General features: G+C 40.1%; 1 protein-coding gene across 1 annotated transcript in view; it reads right to left on the reverse strand.

Annotated features, from left to right (window-relative positions):
- The window catches only part of ptprn2 (protein tyrosine phosphatase receptor type N2), a 119,758-nt gene that overhangs the window by 52,013 nt on the left and 41,852 nt on the right, over positions 1 to 25,893 (reverse strand). The gene's annotated exons all lie outside the window — the stretch shown is intronic.

A 25,893-nucleotide genomic window follows, 5' to 3' on the forward strand; every position in this document is an offset into this window, starting at 1 on the left:
TATCACTAAATGAAAAGTTCAGGGATTAACAAAGTTATTGCAATTCATCCTGAGGGGAACATGAAGGTCTGAACCAAATTTCATAACAATGCATCCAATAGTTGTTGAGACATTTCACAGAAAACCTTATGGTGTCATGAGAGGAAAAGTCAAGGAATAAAAATCAATGGGTTCATCCATTAATGTCTGTACAAAATTTCATGACAATACATCCAATAGTTGTTGAGATATAGACAGACCGACATTTCCATCCATATAGCCATGGTTAAAAATATAAAATGCAAAAAAAGGTTTACCAATAAAATTGACCATTGAAGATTACCAAAAAGCAGATGAAGTACTTGTAGATTCGCAGCACACAATAACTAAAGCTGCTGCCTTTGTTTTTGCAGTAATTAATACACCACCCAAATTTCATCCTCAGATCTATTGATCTAATCAAATATAGCATGCTATTTCCAAAGCTTTGTTCACAAAAGATATTCTCATGCAAATCAAACCAAAGTGAGGCAATGTTAAATATCCATCGTTCAAGATCACACATTTCACCGACGTTTTCTTACCCTCTTGTGCTTAACGCCCCTTCCGCACTTTGATGGAGACATTTATATTGAAAAACAAAATCAAAGGGGCCTTAATAGATTATGCCAAATTATAGAGTGCAATGGAAAAAAATGGAGCATAATTTTAATTGAGTTTGTTAGCATGTGAATGTAATTGGTAATGGGGGAAAGGAAAAAAAGTGAGTTAAAGAGAGGAAGAGAAAGAGAGCAGGTCCTTTAAATCCCATTTCCCCAGATGAAGGCTATGCAAATGACCCTGAAGAGCTGAACCCCACCTCATACTCCAAATTCGGCAAAGGCCTGTTTAATTAGTATTTTAATCTATCCCAATGATTCCACTCAGTCCACAATGTATGCAGCATTCCATCTAATTAAGCACGCTACTTTTAGGATAATCATCCATCTCCCTCGCTCTTCCTCTCTCCCCTTTTTCTCTTTCTGGTTATTAAGGATCCTGCAAACATTGATCATCCTATCATCTCATCAACATGGCAGCGAAGGGGACATCTTATATTTTAGGTGTCAGCCAGGCGTTTCTGAATGATGGCTAAAAGGAGGATAAAGGAGGAGGCAAGAGAGCTGGAAAGGTCAAATATACATACACGTCTAAATTAGAGTGCCACATAAAAGAAGTAGACAGAGGAAGAGGAAGGAGAAAATCTCCTGCAGTTATTGAGAGGAGGAAAGTCTTCAACTGGCATTTCTCAACTCAATTTCATTTCATGTGCCCCCCCATGTATGTAGTCACAGACATATTGCCTCTCCATAGATAGCTACAGTACCTGGTCCTGTTGCTAATTAGGAGGGGGGTAATGAGCGAGGTAATTGGGCCCAGCTGGGTGAGGGCGTAGGTGGTGGGGGGAGGTGAAGCCGCTAAAAGGTCACACAACGTTTTGGTCCTAATGAGGACCCCTCTGGGGTTGCAACACATCATGAGTCAAACTACGAAAGATTAGCCTGGAGTCAACACACATGCACGTCACAGCGGTTGCATCTCAGGTTTTGACTGACAATCTGACATTAGCCGTCTTATAGTGAAACCAAAGAAGCCTGAAGGTCAGTATTTACTTGTGAATCAAAGTTAAGGACTCTCCAATCAACCTGAGGGAAAGGAGAGTCCCACAACAGCCACTTTAAATGTAAATACAATGAACTTGCCGGGCTCATTAGTTGGTAACCGGATGGATCTGGGATGCAGTGAGAATCCAGCCAATAGACTGCTTGTTCTGTCACTGACTGTACAGGTAACAACCTACAGCATCTCTTTTTGGTCACCCCTTATATTAACCTCCCACTGGAGCTCACACTCTTTCTCTCTTTCTCACATACACTCACATAGATTTTGTGAGCTTCAAATTAGCCACCAAATACTCCTGACAGACTGTGGAAAAGAGATGTCAGGTCTCATTTTAGAGAGGCTCCTCCAGCCATTTTTAATAGGCATTGTCTGAGTCTATCTAGTCTGATCTCTAATATCAAGATCTGATCCCTGCTGCTCATTTAATCTTTTCGGTTTCCGAGTCATATTGAGCCATATCATCTGATGTTCAGCGGGCAACAAAAGCACAGTAAAGACAAAAGGCTTTTTCATGTACTTTTGAATGTGCTCCATTTTCATGTGCTTTCAACTGAAATTACATACGCTTGCAACAGTTTTATTGGAGAAAAAATAAAATAGAGAATTGCCTGAATACCTGGGACCATTCAATACAAATTCAGTTTATGTGGATTATTACTATTTGGTGAATCAATGTCTAAAGCTGGCCTACAATGTCACTTGTGTACAATACAATTGGACCTTGCCCATGTTCACTAAAAACAATATAATTTAATGGACCTCTATTAGTAAAATAGCAATCACTGTGTAAGAGAAGGTGGGTGTTGAATCATGTTAAAGATTTTCATGAAATAAAAACCCATTTTTCATACTATTGATGGTCATTATCTTTTAAGCCATAAAATTAATTTACATTCTGTAATCGTCTTTCTATATAGTAGTTTTCATTGTAGAGTAGTTTTCATGGTTAGAGTCCGCCATTAATGCACTGGATTCAGTTTGCCTACCTGCACACGAGGGAGCCACAGGAAACAATGCAGCATGTAATTCAGTGTTTCTGTTTTTAATTTGATCTCATTGATATCAGCCAGTGAGGATTACTGTTCACTCTCATTACACTGCCAGAGCTGTTACTGCTAATGCAAGCTGAACATTTCCTACAGCTGCTTCTTCGCACTGAACTAAGACTGGGTGGCTTTTATTGTGAAGCAACCACAAAAAAACACAATGTGTTCTTCAAAGGTTAGTGTTCAAAAATGCATCTACAAAACAAGATAACAGTCATTTCATGCATATTTTGTCGGAAGATTATTTTCAATCAATGGAACAAGAAGGAGCAGCCAGAGTGAGCTTCTCAGCTCCTCAATTAAATTCTTTATTATTATTATTTATTATTTTTGTCTTACACATAAAATCCCAGTCACTTCCACAGTGAGGTATACAGTACACCTTATTAATTGAAGATTTGTATTGGATCAGTACTCGGTATTGGCCGATCCCCAAAGCCCAATTATCGGTATTGGGACTAAAAAAGTTGGATCGTTCATCCCTAGTTTAAAGTAAGTGCATTCACATGCAATGCTGCTCTATGTATAGCACATTTATTACCAATGCATGAAATACCACTGAAGGATTTCAGCTGGAACTGTGCCTGTGGCCAAAGAACATTTAAAATTACTCTTGTGTTATCAAATATTAGAAATGCACTGAGTGTCTCTGCTTAGGATCAGGAAATTCAGCCAGGTGAACAGAAGTAACTAAAGAATACTTAAAAAAACTCATCAAGAACTTGTTAAAGAGGAAGAAAGAAGAGGAAAAAGGAAGAAAAAACAAAAAAGGCCATTAATCATCAATTCCTTGAGACACACACACTAATGACTAAAAATTAAAAATAAAACACACACACACACAAGTACCAATTAAGCTTGTTTTTTTTTGTGACCTTTAAATTACTCTGTAGCATATGTGCTCAATACAAATTATATTGTGGCAAGATATAATTTGATTAAAATGTTGCTTTTCTCTGCCATATGCTGCAAACTGAAGCAATTGTGCACTCCTCATCATAGATTCTAATAGCAATTCAGAAATGATTATCATGAAGCCATCAGAGCTTAAAGTCATGAATATATATATTCATTTTTCAGATATACGACAGGGTTGTTATTGTTAGAAGCAATATAAATTCAGCATCGGGAGACAAATCACCTACTGTAGGCTGTAAGTATTTTGTATTTCAACACGGCACAGCAGCCAGCGCTGTCGTAATGTTGCCTCTTTGGCCAAACAGGGGTATATAGTTGACAAAATGCATATTTCACCACCCTCTGATTGATCTGTTAATATTGAATAACATCCACATCCATTCCATCTATATCCCCCCTCCCTTTCCTGCTCCTCAGGTTGTCTATTCACCACTTCCATCTTTCCATCTGTCACTCCAACCAAACAAAATGAAAGTGTTTATTGCGGAGGGCTGACGCTCACGCCTCTCCACAGCCGTTAGCCTTATCAGCAGGCAATTGCTCTGATATTAAAGCTGCCATTCCGCCCATCACTTTCCCCTTGCACATATGATGGCTGTCTCTACCTATCAGAGTGGAGAGAAGAGGAGAAGGGTGAGGGGGGAGAGAGGAAGAGGGAAAGAGAGGGAGATGCACCTGATCCCCTTGACAGATAAGATGCACAGCAACCCATTTTTCAGTCAAAATCCTAGGCGGGAAACAAAAACAATAATATCCCTTCATACTTCGGAGTATGAAGAACCACAGCACTGACTTCCGATCAGCAGCATACTCGTTACATGTATGATATATAACATGTACATTTGACGTCTGCACGCTGATGGTTATCAAAATGTAAATCAGTTCACAGATATTGTTGTTGCTTTTATAAGGCTTATTTGTTCACTGTTTTTTTCACTACCAGTATACAGAGAGGATATTCTACAGGAAACACGAACACACTAATATGAAATGACTTTTACATGAGCTCTGATGTTTTATTGTAAAGATACAATAAAACATCAGACCTCATGTGAATAACGTAATATATAACTGAGCACACACACACACAGACCCTCTGTCTCTTCTTTTTCATGCGTATCAATTGTTATTCTGCTCCTTGGCTTATATAAATCAAGACACCAAATCAAAGGACCTGCACCTACCTAGAAAATTAAACAGAGGAACAAGGTGATGCTTAGACGGAGGAGAATAAAAGGGGGCAAAGGTTAAAAAAAAGCAATAGATACATTCAAATTCAATGCCTCCTTCTAATGACATGATTATGTGTCAATATATAATCAGGATACGTTTAAACCATCAATAACTAAATAAAAAATCAAAAGCTATTTTGTTATTTGATCGATAACTTGATAAATTGTTCAGTTTTTACTTTTATATACATAATAGTAAAAGAATAGCCATCAAAATTTCGTAAAGCCCATGATGATGTCTTTAAATTGTTTAGTTTTTTTGTCTGACCAACAGTCGGAAATCAAGTATTCAATTTAGAGCTGAACTGCCAATTACTTGATTAGTTGATCCCAGCTTCTAAAAGGTAAATATTTGTTGGTTTTCTTAGTCTTCTTCAATGGTAAACTCAATATTTTAGGTTTTGGACTGTCGTTCGGATAAAACAAGCAATTTGAATATGTCCACTTGGGTTTTGGAAAAATGTGACACTTTATAAACCAACCAATTAATCGATTAATTAAGATAATAATTGGCAGATTAATCAACAATGAAAACAACTGTTTTTTTGCAGTCCAAATTCAATCCTCAATTAGACAAAACAGAGCAAATCTGAACATTAAGAAGGTGGAATCACTAAATGTTTGGCATTTTTGGTTAAGAAATAACTTAAAAGATTAATTACATATCAATCGTCTAATCATTTCAGCACTGATTAATATATCTTGCAACATCATTACGGCTCTCTACCACTCATTATTTAATAATGGCAGCTTATAATAATGATAATCTAGAAATCTAAAATAATTAGACATAATTTAATATAACCGTTAAAGTTAATCCCTAAATAATTTAACTGAACAGAAAACAAACCATCTTCACTCTCTCTTAGTATACCCAACATGATGGTAGACATGACATCATTAGGCTCTAATGTCCAATCAGCAGTGCCAATCATATACCACCATGTCTGTCACATGGTAGAGCCAATGCTGTTACCAGCAGGGGGTCTGGCTGGCTCACTGTTTATTCACCCTGATTGATCGTTTCCTGTGGATAAGCCAACAGTGCTCCCAAACAAACCAACTGCTGTTATTCAGCCTAAATTAACACACCACAAACCTTCTCTATCTAACAGAATACACTGAACTCTCTTCTGCTAAAGACTGGAGATCACAAAAGCAAAATGTTTTCTTTTAGATGTGTCTGGTTGACACATTATAGACCATATTAAAAGAAAACACAGTAGAAAAAGAGGATAGGAGATGAAGCCTGGTTTCAGCTCCTGTAATGGCTATGGTCGTGCAATCAGCATGCGCCTTGTGTCTGTTGCAGACCCTGTCGCGGCCTTTAATATCAAACACATTACAGGCCCCTTCCTCTTTCAAACACAACCCACATGACACATTTATAATTGCATACTACCTTATTAGAGGCCCCTTTCAAATATGGCTGAATAATACACCTGGATGAGTCTCTGCCTGTGCAGACACACACACACACACACACACACACAAGCTAAGACATGCAAACAGCCACATGCACATAATGTCTGTTTCTTTGCCGCCTGCTTGATTAATAGATTGTGGCTGCTCTGACACTCTGTGTAGAATAGGCATTTTGCCTTTGATAGGCGCTGACACCAATTCTTCACGGACTGCAGGACATCGGGGGAACAGAAGCATTACCGGCAAATGACTTGGATTGCAGGCACCTCCAGATGTGGGAGAAACTCCACGGATGTCACTGTGCGTTCTCACCGGGACACGTTTACACCATTTACGCTCCCTTTCAGAGATGACAATCTGCAGATGTGTGACATATGCGACGTAAATCACATCTGACAATCGCTCACAAAGAACAGATAGGTTTGAAGATTATAGTGAGTGATGAGGTGAACAATGCACATCTGAAACAATCATGGTCATCAGAAGTCCAGCATGCTGCGGAGGCATGCTGCTGGGTCTTTGGGTGACCTTTTGCTGGCAAAAAAGCTGGCAGCTTTACTGTCCATAAGACATTGCATAAAAAAAACATTTACTGCAGCCTTCAGGGAAACTTCAACAAGTCTTTATGCATCCACATCCAGATCTTCTCCAGTATATAGCACGCTGCAACTGAAATGTACTCCATGAGAGATACTACATGATACTCTAAAGCTACATGAAAAACATTCTCTCTTTCCTTTCCTTAGGTAAAATCATTCAAATAATGTTTATTCAAATAATTTACAATTGATGGTCTCTGTAAAAGATGCTTAATTTGTTTCCCTGGATGTGTGTGTGTGATACAAGATGAAAACATCTGGAAGTCTGCCACCGTCTGAAGGGAGCCTACTGGGGAAGTGCTTATTGGAGGAAGGGATGACGATGGCTACACACACACACACACACTCTTCCACTGCTTCCCCACTGAGGGAACTTTGACAGAGGCAGCCCTACCTGTCACTGTGGCAGCAATTATCCTGCAGGCTCTCTCCATGGACTGTCTCCTGCAGGTCTCCACAAATTACTAACCACATCACTGAGTACACAAATACTGAGTATGCACACTGATGCACAGGAGGGCGCACTGCACACCCACAAGTACACATACTGTACATATTCATAGACACATACGCACATGCATGCACGCGCACGCGCGCACACACACACACACACACACACACACACACACACACACACACACACACACACACACACACACACACACACACACACACACACACACACACACACACACACACACACACACACACACACACACACACACACACACACACACAGACACACACACACACAGACAGCTGCATACACACGGTTGTGCTTTTCATCCACAATTCGCTCTCCAAAAGCTTAAGGCTCGAACGAATCGTAATGATGTGTTGGTGCAGACATCCTGCTCAAGCCAGGAGAAACACACATCATTACGTGAATGTGAGTGCTCATGCAAGCATGCACACATACCTCTTCTGTTGTAGATAAATGCATTATCACGGATGAGACTGCTAAGAAGTCTGTAAATACACACACTGGAAAACCTAAATAAATCAATAAATATGCTAAAGTTGTCATAAGGCAGAGTTTGGAAACATAGCAGGCAGCATTAACATGAGGCCAGGATATGAGCTCCAGTGAGTCAAGAGATAAGAAGTCGTGGACATTGGAAAAAAACAACAGACATGCTGAGAAGGACAGGGTGTCCATTTTGGCTGCAGGGAGGTCTTAGAGGAAGGAATTGATCTGTTTCACACTGGATCACTGGAGCTTGGATCCAGGACCCAGTCTAAGGGTCTAAGGGACAGTTTGATTGTACGGAGCTGTGAAGGGTGATTTCAGAGAAAGAAAAAAAAAGAGCCCAATGTGACCTCATTACCGTAGATTTGTTCCGACTGTCATTAGGAATCACAAACGCCATCACTCAAATCAGGAATATGAGGGAGAAGATGAGAGGCGGGGTGAAGTAAGCAGGGGGTGGCTGGGCTCTGACGATAATCGAGTGGATTTGATCTGAAAACAGGATCAATCATCAAACAATCTATAGATAACCGAAAACATTTACACATGCAGTATGTTTACCAAAGCATATGTTCGGCCCAAGGACACAGATTTGTGACCGAAGACAATTACCACCATGAAACATTAAATTGTTACCATGATGAATCCACCATAACATGATGTGCGGCTGTTTAACCAAAGCAAGAGACTGAGGTTTGCTGATGGGTAACTTCTTTACAACTGTTTATCAGACATTTTTAGTTGTGAACCACAAAAACACAACATTTCATACAACCTACAATTCCCAAATTCTTGGGTAATTCTAAGAATTACAGTTATTACAGTTAGGCTAAGAAGAAACAGCATTTTAATGAATATACAAAAATATGTATCATTCTTAAATTGCTACAAATATAATGCCCAAAAATGTCAATAGCCTTGAAATCAAGACAGACTTTATGTATGTTCCAAAAAACAGAAAAATATTGTGGATAAATACAGTAAGTTTTAACCAGATTAAATCCAATTTCTTGGCTAAAATATTAGCTAACATATTTCATTTGTTTGTGAAGATTTAATGTCTCTATTTCTTGAGGTATAATTCATGTCTCCTTATTATTTTACCAAACTTTTGACTGTGCGATGTTGTCTGAAAAGAAGTAGGTGTATACTGTATGATAACAACTTCCACAGTTGGATTCATGTCTGTATCTCTACATTGTTTAAAGACTCTATCTCAACAGTGTCTCACTGCTAATCAAAGATGTCTGTTGTGGTCATAAATTGGGAAAAACTACATTTACATACACTCTGCCACAACTGTCATGAATGTGTTGAAATTTGAAATTAGGCCTGCAACTATCAATTATTTTCATTGTCAATTAATCTGTCAATTAAATTCTTCATGCATCAATGAATCACTTAACTGCCTTCAAAAACACTAATGTCTTCAAAATGCCCATTTTTTCCGACTATCAATCCGAAACCTGAAGCTATTCACTTTACTATTACTTAAGACAAAGAATCTCGCAACTGAGAAGCTGGGACCAGGGAGCTTGAATTATGACTTAAACAATTAATAGATATTGAATAGTAAATAGTAGCTTATTCATTTTTAACAATTAATGGACTATTCGTTTCAGCTCCATTTCAAATATCAAATTTTCCGTAATTTTTATTTCAAGATGAAGGACTGCACTCAAAAAATGTGACAGTATGACTCAGTAAAAGATCACACCATTTTCTAACGCAATCCAAAATAGATCCTGAAAAAGACCAATAATGTGCTGAGCTGCTAAACTCATCAAAACAACAGTATCAAAATATACTTGAAAGCATTGATTACAAAGCTTGTTTTGTCTCTTTTCAAACATTTTTAGCCTTCCAATTCCAACTAATGCACTGCCTGAGTATTTTAAATTACATTTCTGAAGCTCTTTTTTAACTGAGGTATTCAAGATGCTTTCAGTTAGAGGAGGATAATGTCAAAGCGAACCCATTTCCTGTCAGCGGCCTCTAAGTCAATCCCTCGAACCACGTCTACAATGAGGTGGACATCTTTCCTCGGAGAGTGGATAAAGTAACCTAGAGCTCCATCCCATCTGCCTTCCTCTCTCTGTATCTGTGAAGCATCCTGGCTGCTCCTCAGATCTCAGTGTTAATCTTGCCGTGGTGCCTTCCTGTGTACAGCTGGGAGTGGTGGGTGTAAAATGAAAGTGTAACACAGCAGTCTCACGCAGGTGTCAAAATGACAAATATGACATTTCCCTTTGGAGATTGATGTGTCACTGGGCTCTTTTTTTAATACTATTTTGCTTCAGGACAAAATATAATCATCATTATTATATGTCTAAAGCAGAGCAGCTGCAACTGCAAAGAGGAAAAAAAAAGTATTCCGGATGGGATGCAATTCAAAAATCAAAATACAGAGTTTGACTAGTGTGTTTGCGATTGTAGATCACCCCTCCCCCTCCTCTGAATCAATCATCTTACTGCAGAGTTTCTCACACAATTCCTTTTAAAAGTGAGGCAGCAATTCAGAGTCACAGCATGATGACTAAATCTACACACCACAGAAGCGCCGATACACTGCTTTTTTCAGCATTCATATTGTAAATAACTGCAGAATCTCTCTATATGTTCCAAACTCTTCTGAGGTTGAGCTCAAGTAGTTAGGAGAGGGGGAAAGACAACACTGTATAAGCACACCTCCCTGTCTTTTTAAGGACACCTGTTGGGCTGCATGGCTCATCTCCTCCTCATTTAGCCGTCTGTCTGGGCTCCGTGGGGCTGATTACCAGGAAGAGCTGATTTCAGTTGCACTGCTTATCAGTCTAATTAGAGCCCCTGGCAGGTGACTTAAAGGAAATTGTGTGTCTCACGAATGTTCAGGCACAGTGATTTGTACAGGCATGGAAAGCTGCTACATGAAACAAATAAAACAGACGGATGTGACATTATGTCTAGAGAATTGTTACTGTTAGTATAGGTGTTTTTGTGTGTGGGAAGTATTTTCAGGGCATTTCTGGGGTGCCTTGAGGAGTATTTTGCATCACAAGAAAATTTCAAGTGGCGACACCAAGTCAAGAGACAGAGGCGACATCTTGACTAACCTTTGGTAAAAGTATCAACTGTCAAAAACTGAGAGAGAAATTGAGACAGGCTATGGTTCTGTTGAGAGCGCTTCAATAGATACAGCAGAGAAAATGGAGGAAGAAATGAAAGCTCAGTTTAAGACATGGAAAAAAACCAGACAAAGAAAGACAAAAAAAAAAAAAAAAAAAAAAAAGAGATGCAGGGGTGGAAAGAAATCGAGAAGAGTTCAGGACAGAGGAAGAATCCACAGGAGGTGAACAAGTTTTCCAGGTAGTGTATCAGTCAACGGTAAAAGGTCACTTCTCTGCTATTCGCACATCCAGGTGCTAATGTAACACCTCTCACACCTTTCTTGGTTGCCAGTGTCTGGCTGCCTGCAGGTTGGTGGGCAGAAAGACTGTTGTTTGTGTGAGAATAATATGCCGTAATCCCCCATCTCAGATGTGGCCTTAACACAGGTAATTGGACTTTGTGTGTAAGGAAGCCTGTGGCTAGACACACACAAACCGTTGTGATGCACATAAACTGCAGTTTAGAATTGCTTATATTCTCAAGAAAGATATCAGGCCACTTATAGTGTATAGCCGCTTTGTTTCTGGTTTTACGCAGATTTTTTGTCACGCTTTTTGTAGGATTTCTCTGCATGTTGAAGCCGTGTAGATGGGGCTGTAGTAAGAGAGATAATCAGTAAAGAGTTTGGTTAGTTAGTTAGGTTCTTTTTTCAACCCTCTCCAAAACCAAAAATACAAGAGCTAAAGCATAAGGAATTAATTAAACAGTATGTTTGTCTGTTCTAACATAAGCAGTAAAAATCAAGATGCCTGGCTGAGCATTTCATTCTACATTGTGTGCAGTTACAGGTTGTTTAGAAAAAGCCCAGTAGTATTTCTCCACTGTTTGGATGCTACCTAAAAAAATCGGTTAGTCCTCATTATAAAAGCCTTTTTACTCCTGTAAGATAAAAGTAAAAACACACTGTTTGAAAATACAAACAGTGAAGCATAAATCTAACATCTGTCTGGTATATCCAAGACGAGATGCCCATGTAAGCTAAGCAGCTAAACATGGTTTGCTAGGAACATATAACTTAAGCTTGAGTCTTTTAGCATGCTATCATGTATATATCCACCAAGTGCCTTTTCAAGACCCTTTCCAGAGTTCACATTGTAAAACGAGTGAGCTGGAAACAATAAAAAAGTCCAACAAAAGAAGTCAGCTGGAGGTGCCGTTTTCAACCAACTCATGAAGCTAACATTAGCTTAACAAGCGAGCTAGCTACAGCTGACAAAATCTGCTAGCGACAGTTATTTCAAACTGGCTGAGAAGCCTGCTATTGTCTACCTTTGTCTGCAACCAAGGGCTCATTGTTTTGAAAATGCCACTGTTGCTATTGTATCTGTATTGTGTGATGCTACTGTGCATGAACAAGCTTGACAGGCATATAACAGTAGGCTATCTAAGCAGGGAAGGGTCAATTAAAATAAATCTTTGTAGGGAAGACTTTAAACAACATAATCCACAATGTATAGTGTATAGGCCAGATGTACAGCCCTTTCAATCTATGCAAAGACATAGCAGGTATTTAGGCATGCTCACTTTCTTTCTGGAAAAAAATTATCATATATATTTTCCTTTCCTTTGTGTCATCCCAAGTCAATCTTAGGTGGATATTGAAGTTAAATTGAAAGCCTTTAAGAGTGGTTTGAGATAGGAACGAGTTATCACCTCCACAGAGAGCCCTGGGAGACACAGCACTCCTCTGTTGCAGTCCAGCCTGATGCATACAGGTCACTGACCCATGACCGCCAGCCCGTATCGATTTAAGAGGAGGCAGAGGACACAGAGAGAAAGAGAGACAGGGGGAGAGAAGGAGGAAAGAAATGAAAAACAGTGAGGATGCCAGGGAGTAATATCCTTGTTAAAACGTATCCATAATTCATTGTATTTTCTTTCTTTCTTCCTTCTATACTTTCTTTCTCTTTCAGATGGATGCACGGCAAGGGTATGTATATTTTTAAGAGGGATTAGTGACGACCTAACACACACACACAGACGCACACGCACACACACACACACACACACACACACACACACACACTTGCAGCGTGGCTTGTAGAGCCAGGGTCCTACTGTGAGAAATAAGGAAATGTATAATAATTTATATATTACAGAGGTTAACACTGTATTATTGCCTGTACCGCCAAAACAAAATCTGTAGAGGTGTGAAAACAGACGCTGCCAATGCAAGAACTACTGCGCCCTGTAGTGTTTTAGGTGGAAGCGAGAGCAATTCTGGGCCTAGCACCCATCTCACTATTTTCTCAGGAGACGGAACGTCTGCACTATATCCAACTGATTAGCAGCGACAGACACCATGGCGGAAGGAGGAACCTGAAGAAAGATAAAAGAGTAGGGCAGAGAGAGGTCCAGGGTCAGACCCAGAAAGCCTGCGTTGGTGGTCAGGGTGAGATAGTCTGGATGGAATTCTGAACGATACGCGTATGATTGTATTACTTGCAATATCATTTTTACTAAAGATTTGTTATAACTTAAACTGAACGAATCCTGAGTATTGATTTTCTGGTCTACCAGCAACAAACACAGAACTTAAAGGTGCAGGGTGAAGTGACCAAATTGGAGTCAGAAAGAATCTGGCCTTTTGAGTCAGAGTCAAATCGGTCACAGCCTTTTCTTCAGTAGCTAACCCTAACCATTACCTTTCCCACAGTTTACTGGCCATAACCACAATTTTTCCCTAAACTTACTGTAACTATACTGTAGTTGCCATGCACAGGTATTTTAAAAAGCTATATTTAAAAAACAACAACTTTGGCATCAGATGTTACATTTCATTACTGAAACATAATTAGAGGTTTTGCAGAATCATTCAATAATTCTAGTCTAAGTTTTTTTTAACTACTGACATCAAAAACATTTTGTGAGTTGGTCATATAGCAAAATTAAATGCTCCCTCTGCCCAATCTATATTTTCCTTGAATCCAATTGTTCAACCCTTGTTGTATCATATATACACAAATAAATATTGAAGAAAGTGGCACCAAGAAAATAATGCTCAACCTTTTTTGATATATTATTTTTTGGGCGTTTCCGCCTTTAATTGATAGGACAGCTAGGTGAGAAAGAGTGGGAAGACATGCAGGAAATTGTCACAGGTTGGACTCGAACCCTGGACCTTTGCGTCGAGGCATAAACCTCTAAGTATACGTGTGCTTGCTATACCACTGAGACAACCCGGCCACAAGAACCAAAGAAAAATACAAATATGCAGCATGTCTCATCTGATAAAGGTAAAGACAGCAATGGAATCTAAATCTTTCCAGGCCACAATAGTGCATTATACTGTAGATGTTACTTTGCAATATACAGTAAATATCCACCTCTAGAGTTCAGTCACTCCCACAGCTTTACCATCAGTGGGGGGTTCATGCGTTTTGTATGACAAGACACACAGAAGCTGCATGTAAATACAGCTGTGCCGTGGGCATTCATGCTTCTCACGCTTCTTATAATGTCCGAAAAAATCAGCTTGTTACAGTCAACATCAAGAAAAAAACCCCACCAGATTTGGAAATTATTTACATTATTATTTTCAGCCAGTTGGGGATAAATGTTTCTTTACCACGCTGTTTTATGTTTATGTGGTGCACAAACCCGAAGGCAACAACAAACACATCTTTCGGACTCTAAACAAACCATAACATCTAAATCCACATGAAGACGCAGCCAGCGGTTAGTCGTGGCTGTGACTCGCCTTAATTTCAGGGACACCACAATCTGCATTACAGGAAAAAGGGGGCAAAAGTGGTCCACAAGAACACAAACAGGTAAAGAGAGATGCACAAAGGAAGTAAAAATTGAACATCTTTCATTTTTTCTTTCAAGCACCATGCCAAAGAAAGCTGGTGCTGCACCTGGACATGAATTATAGAGAGGCACTTAGATGAGGGGGATGGGAGACAGAGACAAGAGGAAGAGAGGTGAATGAAAATGAGGGGACACGGTGGCTTTCACGTCTCTCCCATCTGGAGACACTCACCAGGTGGCTCTATGGGATCAATGATCAATTCACTGTCAATAGCTGCCAATACGGAATAACACTGTGATATAGTGTACTATAGGTTTCATAAAAAGTTGTATTAAATTATGCATAATAGCAAATAATAGGGAAATAAATGTGTTTCAAAAACAATGACAGCTCATTGTGTATCCTTGTTACGAAATGGCCCTCAAATTGTTTTCAGACAGCTGTAATCCTTTAGGGAAAAAAATTAAATAATTATTCTCAAAGAGGAACTACAAAAGCAAATAATGCTTTGAAGATGGAAAGCCTAAAATGTCACCCACCCGCTTTGAAGCTCCCTGGCTCTCTTTGTTTCTCTATACTTGTAACTCACAAAACCACTGACAGAGCGCATTGCATTCAGGGGCCAATTTAGAGCGGATGTACCATTAAGAGGAAAAACACAGATACAAACACATGAGCTCAGACAATGATATACTGTAGAAACACACACACACACACCTGGAAAGACTACATCATGCAGCAAATGTATGGCCATCGCGCTTTGTTTTGTACCAACCTTTTGTGGTGTCAAGCACTTTAAGTGTCATCTCTGCCGCCTCTTTGATACACACACGTCCATTAACAGCCATATTCAACAAAAAAAACAACAATATATATCTATTCAGTGTACATCTTTAACATCATTATGAAGAGTTTATGGAACTGCAGATTATTCACTCTTGATTACATCAAATGTTTTGCAGCTGGTTTAGAAAAGACAGAGAGAGGTTGTAGCGTAGTAATAAATAAGATGAAAGGCCGAAAAATAATCAAAACTATTGTGTTAATCGATTAATCGTTTGTCTTTTTTAAGTAAGTTGTTAAACATTCTCTCTCCAGTTTCTACGTGTGGATTTTTTTTCAGCTTTTAGGTGGAAAAAAAGTCACACAAGTCACACACAATTAATACATCTCCAGAGTTCTTTAGGCTGCTTAAATGATTTTTCTTTTGGATTTCTGCTCTTGTTAGCAAGCTTACTCCTTTCTAAATGTAACTTCATTTATTGTGTCACATACTGGCTGTTGTATTTCAACAACCAGGAAGATGTTGTTGCATTTCCATTAGAAAGATATTAATAAAAGCCATATCAAACTTAAAGCCACTATGTGTACAAATGCGTACAAATGAAGTAGAATCCAAGCCACAGTAGATCGAGGAGAAGCCTTCGAGAATAAGCGCCACAACACTTACCTACAGAGACATAGAGAATGAGACAGAGTTTCTGTTTGAATAAAGGAAAATTGAGGAAAATTGCCAGCTTTAATGCGCCTCTAAATGTCAGACATAAAGACATATTCTTAACCTTACAAGTCATTCAGACTATTATTGAGTCCTAAAAATGAATTATCTTAAGTTAAATGTCTGCTAATGGGGTGAGGGAATTTCATCTGTTTCAAGAAATGGGGTAAATCAGGCAGCAAAAGTCCTGATACTAAAACAGAGATCTGCATTGTGTTGTTTCATGAAACAGATTTTTACTTTTTAGAAAGTATTGACTGACATTTAGAGGCGCATTGAAGTAGGAAAGACTTATGTTCAGCAAAACGTAATGTGCTCTAGCTGCAAGTTACTTTGGATGAAAGCATCATTCCCAGACAAACAGGAACATAAAGCCTAAGTCAAAAACCTTTAGTTCAGTATAATGGGAAATGTTTCAATGCTTTTCTTTTATTGAATTATGACTCATGCAGTAGCAGGAGATGGAAAGAAGCTCATTTGCATAGCTGTTTGTATCTGCTGCCTCATAAAGTAGCACCCATCAAGTATACAAACCACTGTGCACACAACAAACACAACGCACAAGTGCCTGCTGTTCTCGACATGAGGGCCATCAGTACATGGTCTCTTCACTGTGGGTACAGGCATGGAAGATTAGGGATGGAGGGAACATAGAGATGAGGAGTGGAGGAGGGGTCGAGATGAAGCAAAAGGGGAATAAGAGAGTACTGCTGGTGGCAGAATCGAAGAGGTTGGATTTTCTGCTCAACACGGTACTCAGACCCGCAAGTATTCACTGCCCATGGTCAGACAGCTTCTTCAGCTCCTGCTGTTGTCGCGACAAAACCTCTAAGAGAATACAAAAACATAAAGATCCCAAATGTGGCTTCAGACAGAGGGATCTGGAAAGTTTTCGAAAGCAAATAATCAAAATGTTCTGGTCTTTGTGAGCAGTATAGATGAAATACAAAAACATTCTGTAATTTTACTTTAGCGCATTCTGTTTAGATGCAGAAAGAAAACTCTGATGTTTGACTATCTCAGAGTCTCATTATGACTTTGTAGCAAAGTGTGCAGTTTTGTCAGTTCATAAAACATGAAGCTAGTGAGCCATTGTGCTATTATGTTCACCACCACGTGTGAGAAAATGTGTTGTTGCCAGTCGTCATACTTGGCTCAGCTGGAAATTAGATCATGGTAAAGTCCTAGATAAAAATTGCATCATCAACACTTTGGCTCCAATCCAGAGAAGAACAATTATGAACATTTGGAGTCACATTATGATGAGGCCCTGCAAACTGGAACTGTTTGTACCAAGCAAACACACATTCATTAGTTTTGTACACTCTGTATGACTGCAAATGAATATCATCTTCAAAACAAGGAATATCTTAGTCCAATACATGTATAATATGGACAAAATCCTCTATTATGCACAAGGGGGTAAGCTTCGCTTCAGAACTCGATGGCGCCATTTTGATGCTACGAACGATCACCTCCCGTTAGCATTCCATTGACTGCTATTAATTTTGACGTCACTTTGACTGCGAATAACTTTACATCTGAAGCGTTTAAAGACTCTATTTGTCCGTTGTTCATTTCTAAAGAAACACGGCAATGTATAAAAGGCCCCATTACCTTGTACCTCACGTTATGGCTCCGTAGCAGACGTTTTTGTAAAAATAGGCTAACGACTGTGTTATAACCAAGTGACTTACTGTTGCATAGTAGAGGAATTACCGTATAGTACAGGAGAAGCTCGCAGGCAGTTTTGACTTATATGAGCTGTTTCAGTTTAATTACTAATGTTAACTAGCATTTTAGTTAGCAGTAATTAGCCTGTGCCTATGTTATCTCCTTACATATAGCTATGCCCTGCGTCTCTACAAGATTTCTCTTGGCACAGCTACCAGAAGACTTCCAACTTTCAGACGGGTTGCTCACGTCACATTTACGTCGTCTCTCTTAGTTGGAGGCTGTGTAGTAACGCTCAGCGCTCACTGGAAAAGTGCTTCTAATATCCTTCACTGGTCTCCGTCCAGAGCAACGGGATCTGTTGGTCCAGTTTATATACTGTCTATGATTATGCATATGTATGTAAATTATATTTTGCAATACTGATATCTACTGGGATATAGTACGTTTTCTGGGGAAAACTAAAAAGGAAGTGTCTGTTTTTGAATAATCCAGTGAATTAAATACCTGACAAATCAAGATGGTTAATCACATTGATGAAACAATCAAAGAAGAAGACATGCCACTACCTTAATCCAAGTGGCCACAAAGTGCATGACAGGAAAAGGCTCTGCCACCAAATTACAGTTTTGTTAATATGGGGACAGATTCAGTGATAGTGTGGTCTGCATAGGTGAATATGGACTGTTAATGTTGCAGAATTATGATGTGTGTGCCACGCTGTTAAAAGTAAGACTTTAAATTAAAATCTGCTGTCATCTTCCTTCAAGAACAAACACCTACCGATGGAAAGTGTTTAGTGTGGGTTTCGACACCAGTATAAACATATTCATAACCTTGTCAGAAAGTTGGATTTTCTGTCAAAACAAATTTTAGGACAGACATTGTCTTCAATTCAAAAATCCTTAGGATTGGCAATTGAGAAAGTACTTTAATACCATGGCATCATGCTTTGACACACTTCACAAACATATTGCTGTGTTCCTTTCGCAATCCATGTCTTTCTCAGCTCAATGCCCCCCCCCCTCCTAATGAAACAATGTATATTCAGTTTTTGTTTACAAACTCAGTGTCTCTCCGTGTGTCTGAGAAAGGTTGCTCCGTTGTTCCAATTTGCGTTGCTTTTCACCCCTTACTTATTAATCTCCCTCCATTCGCTGATAGCTTCGTTTCGTCCACTAGAAATCACTTTCAATTATTCATGCCTATTTTCCCCAAATACCTTGGAGATGGAATTAGCAAACAAACAATGCCAGGCGACACTAATCCTCATCTACAGCAAAGATGCTTTAATGCACTAGAGATCTGGCCGGCTGTTGACAGGCACCTGTTACTGTCTTCAGCTGCTTCGCAACAGCAATGTTGACACAGTAAATATGTTTACAGGAGTGGTGCAGCCCTGACCCTACACTGAGGTGCAAGGATAATACTGAAGGAAAGGAGAGAGGAATAACGAAGAGCAAGAGAGCACTGAGAACGGGAAAGAGCACAACTGAAAAGGATAAACAGGATAAAGGGAAGTGTAAGACACAGCTCAAGTCATTAGTTGGGTCATTCTTGGCTCCTCAACACAATAGCAAACGTTTCCACATGACACCTTTTTCTGTGAGACGAGCACAGAGTCTCTGAATCAGGGACAAGGATAAAAACTGCATGTTTTAGACTGATTTTCCGATGCTAGAATGCCCTGTTAAAACATTTTTAATAGCTGTCTTAGACAATTTGAGATATGTTCTCTTCCTGGAGGCACTACAAGAGAAGAAAAAGCAACAAAAAATAAGGATGAAGCATTGTGACCTTGGAATTAAAAAGACATCTTACGCCCTGTTAGAAACGAATAGTTTTAACCAAAACAAAGCAGCAATATTATGCGGTTTTCTGTGACTCACACAACTCTGGTTATCTGGCATCCTGCAGAAAGCAACCACACATGCACACACACACACACACACACACACACACACACACACACACACACACACACACACACACACACACACACACACACACACACACACACACACACACACACACACACACACACACACACACACACACACACACACATACACGTAGAGTAAACAAATTGCAAGTTTACCTATTGCAACTGACAGACAGCAAAAGTTACTGAGATCAGCGAGGCATAAATGTTAAGGAAGACAGAAAAGTGAGAAGTGTCATATCAAATAAGCATCATCATGCATTTATATGCATGCGTTTGTATATACTGTATGTGTGTGTATGCCCTCTAGCAGACAGGAAGATGATGCAAGGGAGGGAGCCTGGCAGGGTACAACTGAGACTGAAAGAACATAGTGAGACTGACGGTTTAGACGACTGAGAGCTGGGCTTGTAGCTTGATGACACACTTTTACACACTTTCCCACACTCTCGCACACACACACACACACACACACACACACACACACAGAGCCAGGGGCAATGGAGGAGAAGAGACCGTGGAAGACTTTGATCACCGAACTGAGTACATTCAAGCACTCAACCAGAGAGGGCAGTCAGTGATGAGGAGGAGAGTGCCCAGGGAGAGAGGGGGAAGAGGGAGGAAGAGGGAGGAAGAGGGAGGGAGAGAAGTCGGTTGTTTTCTGACCTCTACGCTCATTGATACAGATGTTAAGGCATGAACACACAGACAATCAGTTATCCGACACAGACAGCACTGAGCTCTGTTGTATAAAAAGAAAAAAAAAAAAAAGGTTTTCTTGACATGTTTCTTGATTCTGTAAACCCAAGCTGACAAAACTAATTTCATTTCAGCTTTCATATGACCGCTGTGTCTTGACATGAGCATATTGAAAGTGGTGGCAACATTCAAATTGCAATCCACACGTATTTCTTCAGCCTCTAGCCACTTGCTGAATTCTGTATGGTAAATATTTCGATACCTGACACACCCCTGTTTCACATAGGAATCCCTGTGGCTTATATTACCTTTACAAACAGTATATGTTCGGAAACAGGCAGCCATAGGACTACAGATATGTCCTCCATGCCTGAGATGCAGGTGGATAAACCATCATGCTGTTTGCGAAGAGAGCAGGTAATTATCGTTGGCATTTTGACAAGTGTTTGCCAGAGTGAAGGTCAACTCTGTCTGCGTGGGAGATCTATGCTAATCTGCTCAGCTGGAAAAGACTACCACTTACCACTCAAATGGAAGCTAGCACCATTATGCAGCCACAGCTACCGTGTTTTCACTTTAGAGTTGTCTGCAAGGGTGCGTGTGTGGTGTGTGTGTGTGTGTGTGTGTGTGTGTGTGTGTGTGTGTGTGTGTGTGTGTGTGTGTGTGTGTTTAGGGAGAGTACCAGAAAGAAGAATAGACAGACAGACAGAATCAGGCAGAGACAAATGGAGTAAGATAGAAAAGAAACCCTGTTATATTTAGGCTGGCTCTCTTATGTTTTTAGAACACAACAATAGACTTAGTGTGGGCAGAGTACATTTCACATCTGCCCACAAAGTATAAAAGTCTCTCCTCTTTACTTTCAGGAAAACTTTTCATTAAGTGTGTTTGAATCCACTTTTTTATGCAAATATTCAATTTCTGAGTGGACAACCAAAATTTTGCAAAAAACATTTTTATACTTGGCTCAGGTGGAAATGTATCTTTAAAAACGAAATGCGACAAAGTAGCAATGGAAATTGACTAAGTGAATTAATCACAACATACATGAAGACTAATCCGCTGGAGCTTCTGCTTCTCTGAAGAGACAAACAAATTGGAGCGGATGGAAACATCAGATCTGCGTGGAGCGCCACCAACTGTTTATCTGTATCTATGTAGTCTCGCATTTCTAGACCTCCCTGCACAGCGCTGCGGAGGAGGGTCTGCCTAGTCCACACAAAATTCCGGGATGGGAGAAAAACGTGCTCTGGTTTATTTACATTTCTTCAAACCAATCGCAATCGTCTTGGACAGCGCTAAACGCCGGACAGTGCCACGGTGCCGCTGCAAAATAGCCTCGGGAAGGAACTTGTTTTGTATGTTCATGTATGTTCAAAGATTGTTTTAGTTGTGCAACAGAAAACTCAGATTGGACATATAGTCTGGCTAGCTGTCTGGACATACATTTTCTTAAAGTTTTTGACGATTTTCGTGATTTGTGTGTGTGTGTGTGTGTGTGTGTGTGTGTGTGTGTGTGTGTGTGTGTGTGTGTGTGTGTGTGTGTGTGTGTGTGTGTTTGTGTTTGTGTGACAGAAGCAGAGGCAGAAACATGGGAGCAGACATTGTCTACAACCACATCTCTGCGTGTCTCCCTCGGGTGACAGCCGTGTGTCAGGGTCTCTGCTCTCTGCTCCAGATGGCCCAGTCAGTTGCTCTCAGGGTCCCCAGGCTCCCAGCACTCATTGACCAGGGCCGGGGTTCTCACGGCCTGGGGGCCGGTGGACTCATTGCTGTGGCCTGGCCTCTGGGGCCTTTGGGGCCTCAGAGGGGCTCCGGGGTCACCCAGCCGTGACAGCCAAGACAATAGGAGTGTCCTCACCCAGCTCCCACCTACCAGCCTCTCTTAACACCTACATATTTATTCACTCATGGTGTTTGGCCTAGCCCTTCTTGACCACAGTTGGTAGACAGTGGCCAAGTCACCCGGCATCAATTTTAATATCAAACACTTACATAACCTGTTGATCAAATAAATACAAGTGTAATTATAATAAAAGTGGTAGAACACAAATGTGTCGCAAATCTGGTTAATGATTGATCCAAACAAATTTATACCGTCAATAAAAACAATAATGACAGGACATAATTATATACACTTCATTGAGCAAAAACACCCTTCCTACACATAAATCCACCTACTCGCTGTGAAGTGCACAAACATGTAGAAACAGGGTGTTGTAGATCAAATCCATCATCGGCTACAAAATTTTGCTTTACAGTGAGCAAAAGCAACTCTGGCAGATCCAATTTCCCCCTACTGAAGGTGATTTACATGTTTAGAAATCACATTGAGATTGAGAGGAAGTAAGAAGGCAAAAAAAGTTGAGTTCTAAACAACACGTTTCAACATTGGTTTTAACAGCTTGGCTGCCACTTCATCAAATATTGAATAAATCATTTTCTTGGCACAGTATGAACACAGCTGCAAAAAAAAAGAAAAAAAAAAAGAAATCACACATAAACATGCACACATCCCCAAACGTGCACACAAACACGGACACACAGAATGCCTTGTAGTTTTGATAAAGCAGCAGCTTTCTCTTTTGTTTTGCAGCCGAGCAGGGATTAGGCAGTCCGGTTCTTTGTCCTGCAGTTTTCCAGTTGAGCAGAACACAAGAGCCTCTACCTCCACTAATACAATCAGACCTCCCAGCAGGCCTTTCACCACACAGCCGCTAAGAACCTGCTGCCCAAAAGATGCTTTTCAATGAGTTATCAAATCTCCTCTATACTGTCCATGCCTTTCAACCGAGTCTCTTTGTCTATTCTTTTCAATGGAGCATTGAACACATCAAATAGAACTGATGGGCAGATAGATGGACAGCAGAATGTAGCAGAGCCATATTAACCTCCTTCAGATGCTGCAGAGTACAGTCAAGGCAACACCAAAAAGGTTTAATATATTGTTGCATATGATTGTACAATGTACAGTGTGTATGTACAAGTAGATCTTTTAAACGAACCACAGCCGTTTACAGTCAGTGTATTATTCCAGGTAGTTTTCCAACAGGAAAATTAATCTACCACATTTTTGACAATTGAGACAACACTCACTGCTTTAAGCTTCTCAAATGTAAGGACTTGCTGTTTTTCTGTGTTTTATATAATTTTAAAGTAAATAGCGCTGGGTTTTAAGCTGTTGGTCAGACTGAAGTCATTATGAAGATATCTCCTACCATTGCTATGCAGACGATATTCAACTATGTCTCATTTAAGCCTCAAATGTCACAAAACTGTCTGTTCTACAAAACTGCCTCAACTCTATAAAAAAAACTAAATTGCAGATAATTTTTCTATAGCTAAATGCTAACATAACAGCATTATTTCTGCCCTAGCTGGCTTAGTTCCGAAGATGATAGAAAGTCTTGGTTTTCTTTCCCCTTCTGTCAAATCTACTCTCCGTAATCTAGGTTTGTCTAGGACAAGGCTTTGAGGCTTGACCTGCGTGTAAATTGTTTGGTTCACTCCTGTTTCTACCAGCTGAGGAACATTGTGTCCCTAGCACCCTAGCATACTTTTTATACTTTAAGCACATTTCTTTAGGTCTGCATTTCATGTCTGTTTGATTTTTTGCCTATTATTGCAAACGACTTTGTGGCATCTGCTCTTGAAAGGTGCTGTATAAATAAACATTCTATCTACTTACTTAATAGTTATTAATAAGCTATAAAAAGTAATATTTTAACAGAATTTTCTACAACACTTTTTGTTTTGTTTTGTTTTATGAGTGCAATGAAGCATGCTGTGCTGGCTCTCAGCAGCAGGTGTAGCAGATAATACAGCAGGGTTTTTGATGAGTTCATTAAGAGGCCACGCCATTTATGCACAGTCACACATAAGGCATTGGTCAGCCAGGATTACCCAGGTGGCCATTGCATGCAAGTGTCAGTTTGATTTTCAGATTCCACTTATACCATGCTATTGCTCCACAACCTGGTAACCACTTTGAAATCACTAGACCAATGTCATACTGTATTGAATTCAATGTCATGCACGTATATTTGAAGTTGGAATATAGCTAAAAAATGATTTGAAACACTAAAAGTAGAGTTTCACTCCACGTTGTTTTTAATATCGGGAGGAAAGTCCACTCCACTTCACACTGTGATGGAAATAGAGGGGTGTAACAAGGTAGGAGGGGGGCGCAGGAGATAAAGCTCCAGCTGGATTTGATCTAAGGTCAGTGGGGGCACACATGTAGCTCCAGAGACAGAGGATTTAACCACTCTTCTATCTTCAAGCGCCATTTTTACATTTTTAATACATTTCAAAGGCGTAACCCACGGTCAGTCGGGATTGAACGACAACAACAATGCATCTGAAGTAGTTTGATAAGCTCCTTCTGTCGCATTTTACACAGCACCATTCAGGTGGGCTGTATAAATAATTCATCACCACAGGTCAGGCTGACGATCATGTTGACTTAACATTTGGTCTGACATTTCAGCCCTGCTCATGCCTGTCATTAGCTCTCGCCACACGCCACCTCATCAAAGTCAGTCACACAAGAGAGGGGGTAAAAAAAGACATGAAGAAGTAGAAAACGAATGGAAAAGAAAGACAGATGTTGTGACACAGTATAATTATTACACCTCATGCAGGAGAGGTAAATCTGCAGCACCTGCAATATTTGCTCATTTAATCATTTTGTTAAACAAACGTTTCAAAAGTGGGATGACGGTGAGGGATAAATACAGATACACACTGTTATCCAACACAACACGCACACATGCACAAAAACTCACACTCGAAAATCACTGAACCAAAGCTCAACCCCCGGCCCAACCTTTCTTGCGGGAAATCTGTATTATCAGCCATCATCCAGCACATCCCTGATAGGAAACGAGTTGGAGCCAAAAAATATCGCCACGTTGAAAAACTGAAGCAGCAACACATTTCAGCCAATAACAACACCACCATGTTGATTCCAGTGGGGTGATATTGGATGATATTGACTGTTGGGAGTATTGCTGTGCTTCTCAAAGTCATTTCCGACCAAAGCAAGGACATCGACACACATCACACACATCGCGCACGCACGCACGCACGCACGCACGCACGCACGCACGCACGCACGCACGCACGCACGCACGCACGCACACACACACACACACACACACACACACACACACACACACACACACACACACACACACACACACACACACACACACACACACACACACCAACAGCAATGCCAGGCAGATCGGAGTGCAGACAATGAACAGGGGAGAGGAGGCACAGTGACAACTCTCCTTTCTGTGGGTGACAGCTCTCCATCAGTCTACATCAAACAAGTGTATACA

Source organism: Perca flavescens, chromosome 22 (assembly GCF_004354835.1).
Source record: "Perca flavescens isolate YP-PL-M2 chromosome 22, PFLA_1.0, whole genome shotgun sequence".
Lineage (NCBI taxonomy): Eukaryota > Metazoa > Chordata > Actinopteri > Perciformes > Percidae > Perca > Perca flavescens.